This window comes from Bos grunniens, chromosome 23 (assembly GCF_055505025.1).
Source record: "Bos grunniens cultivar Pamir isolate PY7600 chromosome 23, Bosgru_T2T1.0, whole genome shotgun sequence".
Lineage (NCBI taxonomy): Eukaryota > Metazoa > Chordata > Mammalia > Artiodactyla > Bovidae > Bos > Bos grunniens.
Genome location: NC_141187.1, coordinates 36,248,862 through 36,254,861, shown reverse-complemented (window position 1 = coordinate 36,254,861; position 6,000 = coordinate 36,248,862).

Here is a 6,000-nt window from a genome sequence, read left to right as displayed (position 1 = left end):
AAACCCAGCACGCCAGGCCTCCCTGTCCATCACCAAATCCAGGAGTTCACTGAGACTCACGTCCATCGAGTCAGTGATGCCATCCAGCCATCTCATCCTCTGTCGTCCCCTTCTCCTCCTGCCCCCAATCCCTCCCAGCATCAGAGTCTTTGCCAATGAGTCAACTCTCCACATGACGTGGCCAAAGTACTGGAGTTTCAGCTTAGGATCATTCCTTCCAAAGAAATGCCAGGGCTGATCTCCTTCAGAATGGACTGGTTGAATCTCCTTGCAGTCCAAGGGACTCTCAAGAGTCTTCTCCAACACCACAGTTCAAAAGCATCAATTCTTCAGCGCTCAGCCTTCTTCACAGTCCAACTCTCACATCCATATATGACCACAAGAAAAACCATAGCCTTGACTAGACAGACCTTTGTTGGCAAAGTAATGTCTCTGCTTTTGAATATGCTATCTAGGTTGGTCATAACTTTCCTTCCAAGGAGTAAGTGTCTTTTAATTTCATGGCTGCAGTCACCATCTGCAGTGATTTTGGAGCCCAGAAAAATAAAGTCTGACACTGTTTCCACTGTTTCCCCATCTATTTCCCATGAAGTGGTGGGACCGGATGCCATGATCTTCGTTTTCTGAATGTTGAGCTTTAAGCCAACTTTTTCACTCTCCACTTTCACTTTCATCAAGAGGCTTTTGAGTTCCTCTTCACTTTCTGCCATAAGGGTGGTGTCATCTGCATATCTGAGGTTATTGATATTTCTCCTGGCAATCTTGATTCCAGCTTGTGTTTCTTCCAGTCCAGCGTTTCTCATGATGTACTCCTCTGCTGCTGTTGCTGCTAAGTCACTTCAGTCATGTCCGACTCTGTGCAACCCCATAGACGGCAGCCCACCAGGCTCCCCCATCCCTGGGATTCTCCAGGCAAGAACACTGGAGTGGGTTGCAATTTCCTTCTCCAATGCATGAAAGTGAAAAGTGAAAGGTAAGTCGCTCAGTCGTGTCCAACTCTAGTGACCTCATGGACTGCAGCCAACCAGGCTCCTCTATCCATGGGATTCTCCAGGCAAAAGTACTGGAGTGGGGTACCACTGCCCTGCATAAAAGTTAAATAAACAGGGTGACAATATACAGCCTTGACGAACTCCTTTTCCTATTTGGAACCAGTCTCTTGTTCCATGTCCAGTTCTAACTATTGCTTCCTAACCTGCATACAAATTTCTCAAGAGGCAAATCAGGTGGTCTGGTATTCCCATCTCTTTCAGAATTTTCCACAATTTATTGTGATCCACACAGTCAAAGGCTTTGGCATAGTCAATAAAGCAGAAATGGATGTTTTTCTGGAATTCTCTTGCTTTTTCTATGATCCAGCGGATGTTGGCAATTTGATCTCTGGTTTCTCTGCCTTTTCTAAAACCAGCTTGAACATCAGAAAGTTCACGGTTCACATACTGCTGAAGCCTGGCTTGGAGAATTTTGAGCATTACTTTACTAGCGTGCGAGATGAGTGCAATTGTGCGGTAGGTTGAGCATTCTTTGGCATTGCCTTTCTTTGGGATTGGAATGAAAACTGACCTTTTCCAGTCCTGTGGCCACTGCTGAGCTTTCCAAATTTGCTGGCATATTGAGTGCAGCACTTTCACAGCATCATCTTTCAGGATTTGAAATAGCTCAACTAGAATTCCATCACCTCCACTAGCTTTGTTCATAGTGATGCTTTCTAAGGCCCACTTGACTTCACATTCCAGGATGTCTGGCTCTAGGTCAGTGATCACACCATCGTGATTATCTGGGTCATGAAGATCTTTTTTGTACAGTTCTTCTGTGTATTCTTGCCACCTCTTCTTAATATCTTCTGCTTCTGTTAGGTCCATACCATTTCTGTCCTTTATTGAGTTCATCTTTGCATGAAATGTTCCTTTGGTATCTCTGATTTTCTTGAAGTGATCCCTGGTCTTTCCCATTCTGTTGTTTTCCTCTATTTCTTTGCATTGATCACTGAAGAAGGCTTTCTTATCTCTTCTTGCTATTCTTTGGAACTCTGCATTCAGATGCTTATATCTTTTCTTTTCTCCTTTCCTTTTCCCTTCTCTTCTTTTCACAGCTATTTGTAAGGCCTCCCCAGACAGCCATTTTGCTTTTTTGCATTTCTTTCCTATGGGAATGGTCTTGATCCCTGTCTCCTGTACAATGTCACAAACCTCATTCCATAGTTCATCAGGCACTCTATCTATCAGATCTAGGCCCTTAAATCTATTTCTCACTTCTACTGTATAATCATAAGGGATTTCATTTAGGTCATACCTGAATGGTCTTGTGGTTTTCCCTACTTTCTTCAGTTTAAGTCTGAATGTGGCAATAAGGAGTTCATGGTCTGAGCCACAGTCAGCTCCTGGTCTTGTTTTTGCTGACTGTATAGAGCTTCTCCATCTTTGGCTACAAAGAATATAATCAATCTCATTTCAGTGTTGACCATCTGGTGATGTCCATGTATAGAGTCTTCTCTTGTGTTGTTGAAAGAGGGCGTTTGTTATGACCAGTGCATTCTTGGCAAAACTCTATTAGTCTTTGCCCTGCTTCATTCTGTATTCCAAGACCAAATTTGCCTGTTACTCCAGGTGTTTCTTGACTTCCTACTTTTGCATTCCAGTCCCCTATAATGAAAAGGACATCTCTTTTGGGTGTTAGTTCTAAAAGGTCTTGTAGGTCTTCATAGAACCGTTCAACTTCAGCTTCTTCAGTGTTACTGGTTGGGGCATAGACTTGGATTACTGTGATTTTGAATGGTTTGCCTTGGAAACTAACAGAGATCATTCTGTTGTTTTTGAGATTGCATCCAAGTACTGCATTTCAGACTCTTTTGTTGACCATGATGGCTACTCCATTTCTTCTGAGGGATTCCTGCCCGCAGCAGTAGATATAATGGTCGTCTGAGTTAAATTCACCCATTCCAGTCCATTTTAGTTTGCTGATTCCTAGAATGTTGACATTCACTCTTGCCATCTCTTGTTTGACCACTTCCAATTTGCCTTGATTCATGGACCTGACATTCCAGGTTCCTATGCAATATTGCTCTTTACAGCATCGGACCTTGCTTCTATCACCAGTCACATCCACAGCTGGATATTGTTTTTCTTTGGCTCCATCCCTTCATTATTTCTGGAGTTATTTCTCCACTGATCTCCAGTAGCATATTGGGCACCTACTGACCTGGGGAGTTTCTCTTTCAGTATCCTATCATTTTGCCTTTTCATAGTGTTTGTGGGGTTCTCAAGGCAAGAATACTGAAGTGGTTTGCCATTCCCTTCTCCAGTGGACCACATTCTGTCAAATCTCTCCATCATGACCCACCCATCTTGGGTTGCCCCACAGGCATGGCTTAGTTTCATTGAGTTAGACAAGGCTGTGGTCCTAGTGTGATTAGATTGACTAGTTTTCTGTGAGTATGGTTTCAGTGTGTTTGCCCTCTGATGCCCTCTTGCAATACCTACCGTCTTACTTGGGTTTCTCTTACCTTGGGCATGGGGTATCTCTTCACGGCTGCTCCAGCAAAGCACAGCCATTGCTCCTTACCTTGGACGAGGGGTATCTCCTCACCACCGCCATTCCTGACCTTCAATGTGGGGTAGCTCTAGGCCCTCCTGCGCCCGCGCAGCCACGGCTCCGGGTAACTCCTCTCGTCGCCACCCTTAATGTATATAACCTTTTACAAACCCATCCCTATTTCCCCCACCATCCAAGCTTTGGCAATCACTTTCCTACTCTGTTTCTGAGTTCCAGTTTTGTTGTGTTTTTTTTTTTTAGATTCCTTACAATTGAGATCATACAGTATCTGTCTTTCTCTAACTTATTTAACTTAGCATATAGCCTTCCAAATTCATCCATGCTGCCACAAATGGAAGAATGTCTTTCTTTTTTAATGGATAAATAAAATTCACACACACACACACACACACACACATATATATATATATATTACATCACATTGTTTTAATCTCTTCACCTCCTGACAGATACTTAGATTGTTCCTATAATAGGTTTCTAGGCTACTGTGAATATTGATGCAATGAACATGGCAGTACAGATTTCTCTTTGAGATGATTATTTCATTTCCTTTGAATATATATTCAGAAATGAGTATATATCCAGAAGTGGGATTAATGGGCGCATAACAGTTCTTTGTGAAATTTCTTGAGAAATTTCCTGAAGGTATGCCATGGGAGTTGCACCAATATAGATTCCTACAAATAATCCATTAGACCTCCATTTCCTACACATCCTCAATCACACTTATTTCTTAATTCTTGGTAAAAGCCATTTCAACAGGAACGAGGTGGTGTATGTTGTACTTTTGATTTCACTTCCCTGATAGTGATGTTGAGCATCTTGTCATATACTTCCCGGGCATTCTGTATGTCTTATTTGGGGGGGAAATTGTCTATTCTGTAAAACATAGCATGCATTTTGTATGCTGTATATGAATACATAAAACTCAGTTACCTATCCATACACCAAAACAAATTATAGAAATACAAATAATCCCATTTACAATTGCATCCAAAAAAAATACTTAGAAATAAATTTAAGCTGGGTGTTGAAAGATTTATGTATGAAAACATTCAAGACACTCATGAAAGAAATATTTAAAAGACACAAGGGAAACATATTTCATATTTATTGACTGGAAGAATTAATATTATTAATACATCCATACTACCCACAGCTATCTACATATTCTCTGCAGTCTCTTTCAAAATTCCAACAAAACAGAAAGAAAAAAATTCTACAACTTGTAGAAAACCACTGTTGTTGTTCAGTTGCCAGGTTCTGTCTGTCTCTTTGTGACTCCACAACCTGCAAAACACCAGACTTCCCTGTCCCTTACCATCTCTTAGAATTTGCCCATTGAATAGGTGATGGCATCCAACCATCTCATCCTCTGTCACCCTCTTTTTCTTCTGTATTCAATCTTTCCCAGCTTCAGGGTCTTTTCCAATAAGTCAGCTATTCACATTAGGTGGCCAATGTATTGGAGCTTCAGCTTCAGCATCAGTCCTTCCAAAGAGTATATGGGGTTGATTTCCTATAAGGTTGACTGGTTTTGAACTCCTTGGTGCCCAGGGACTCTCAAGAGTCTTCTACACCAGCACGGTTTGAAAACATCAGTTCTTCAGCACTCTGTCTTCTTTATTGTCTTCCCAGCTCTTACATGTGTACATGACTACTGGAAAGAGCCTAGCCTTGACTATACAGATCTCTGTCGGCAAAATGATGTTTTTGCTTTTAACACACTGTCTAGGTTTATCACAGCTTTCCTGCCAAGAAGAAATCATCTTCTAATTTCGTGGCTGCAGTCACCATCCACAGTGATTTTAGAGCCCAGGAAGTGGAAATCTGTCACCGCTTCCACCTTTTCCCCTTCTATTTGCCATGTAAGTGATGGGGCCAGATGCCATGATCTTAGCTTTTTTGATATTGAGTTTTAAGCCAGCTTTTTCACTCTCCTCTTTCACCCTCATCAAGAGGCTATTTAGTTCCTCTTGCTTTTTGCCATTAGAGTGGTATCATTCACATGTCTGAGGTTTTTGGTATTTCTACCAGGAATCTTTATTCTAGGCTTTAGGACTCATCCAGTCCAACATTTTGCATGACATGCTCTGCATATATGTTAAATCAGCAGGGTGACAATATTCTGCCTTGATGGACTCCTTCACCAATTTTGAACCAGTTTATTGTTCCTTGTCTGCTTATAACTGTTGCTTTTTGAACTGCATACAGGTTTCTCAGAAGAGGGGTAAGGTTGGTTTGGTATGCCCATCTCCTTAACAATTTTCCACTTTGTTGTGATCCACACAGTTTGGTAAAGTCAATGAAGCAAATGTTTTTCTAGAATTCCCTTAATTTCTCTATGTTCCAGCATATGTTGCCAATTTGATCTCTGGTTCCTCTGCCTTTTCTAAACCCAGCTTGAACATCTGGAAGTTCTAGGTTCACATAATGCTGAAGCCTAGC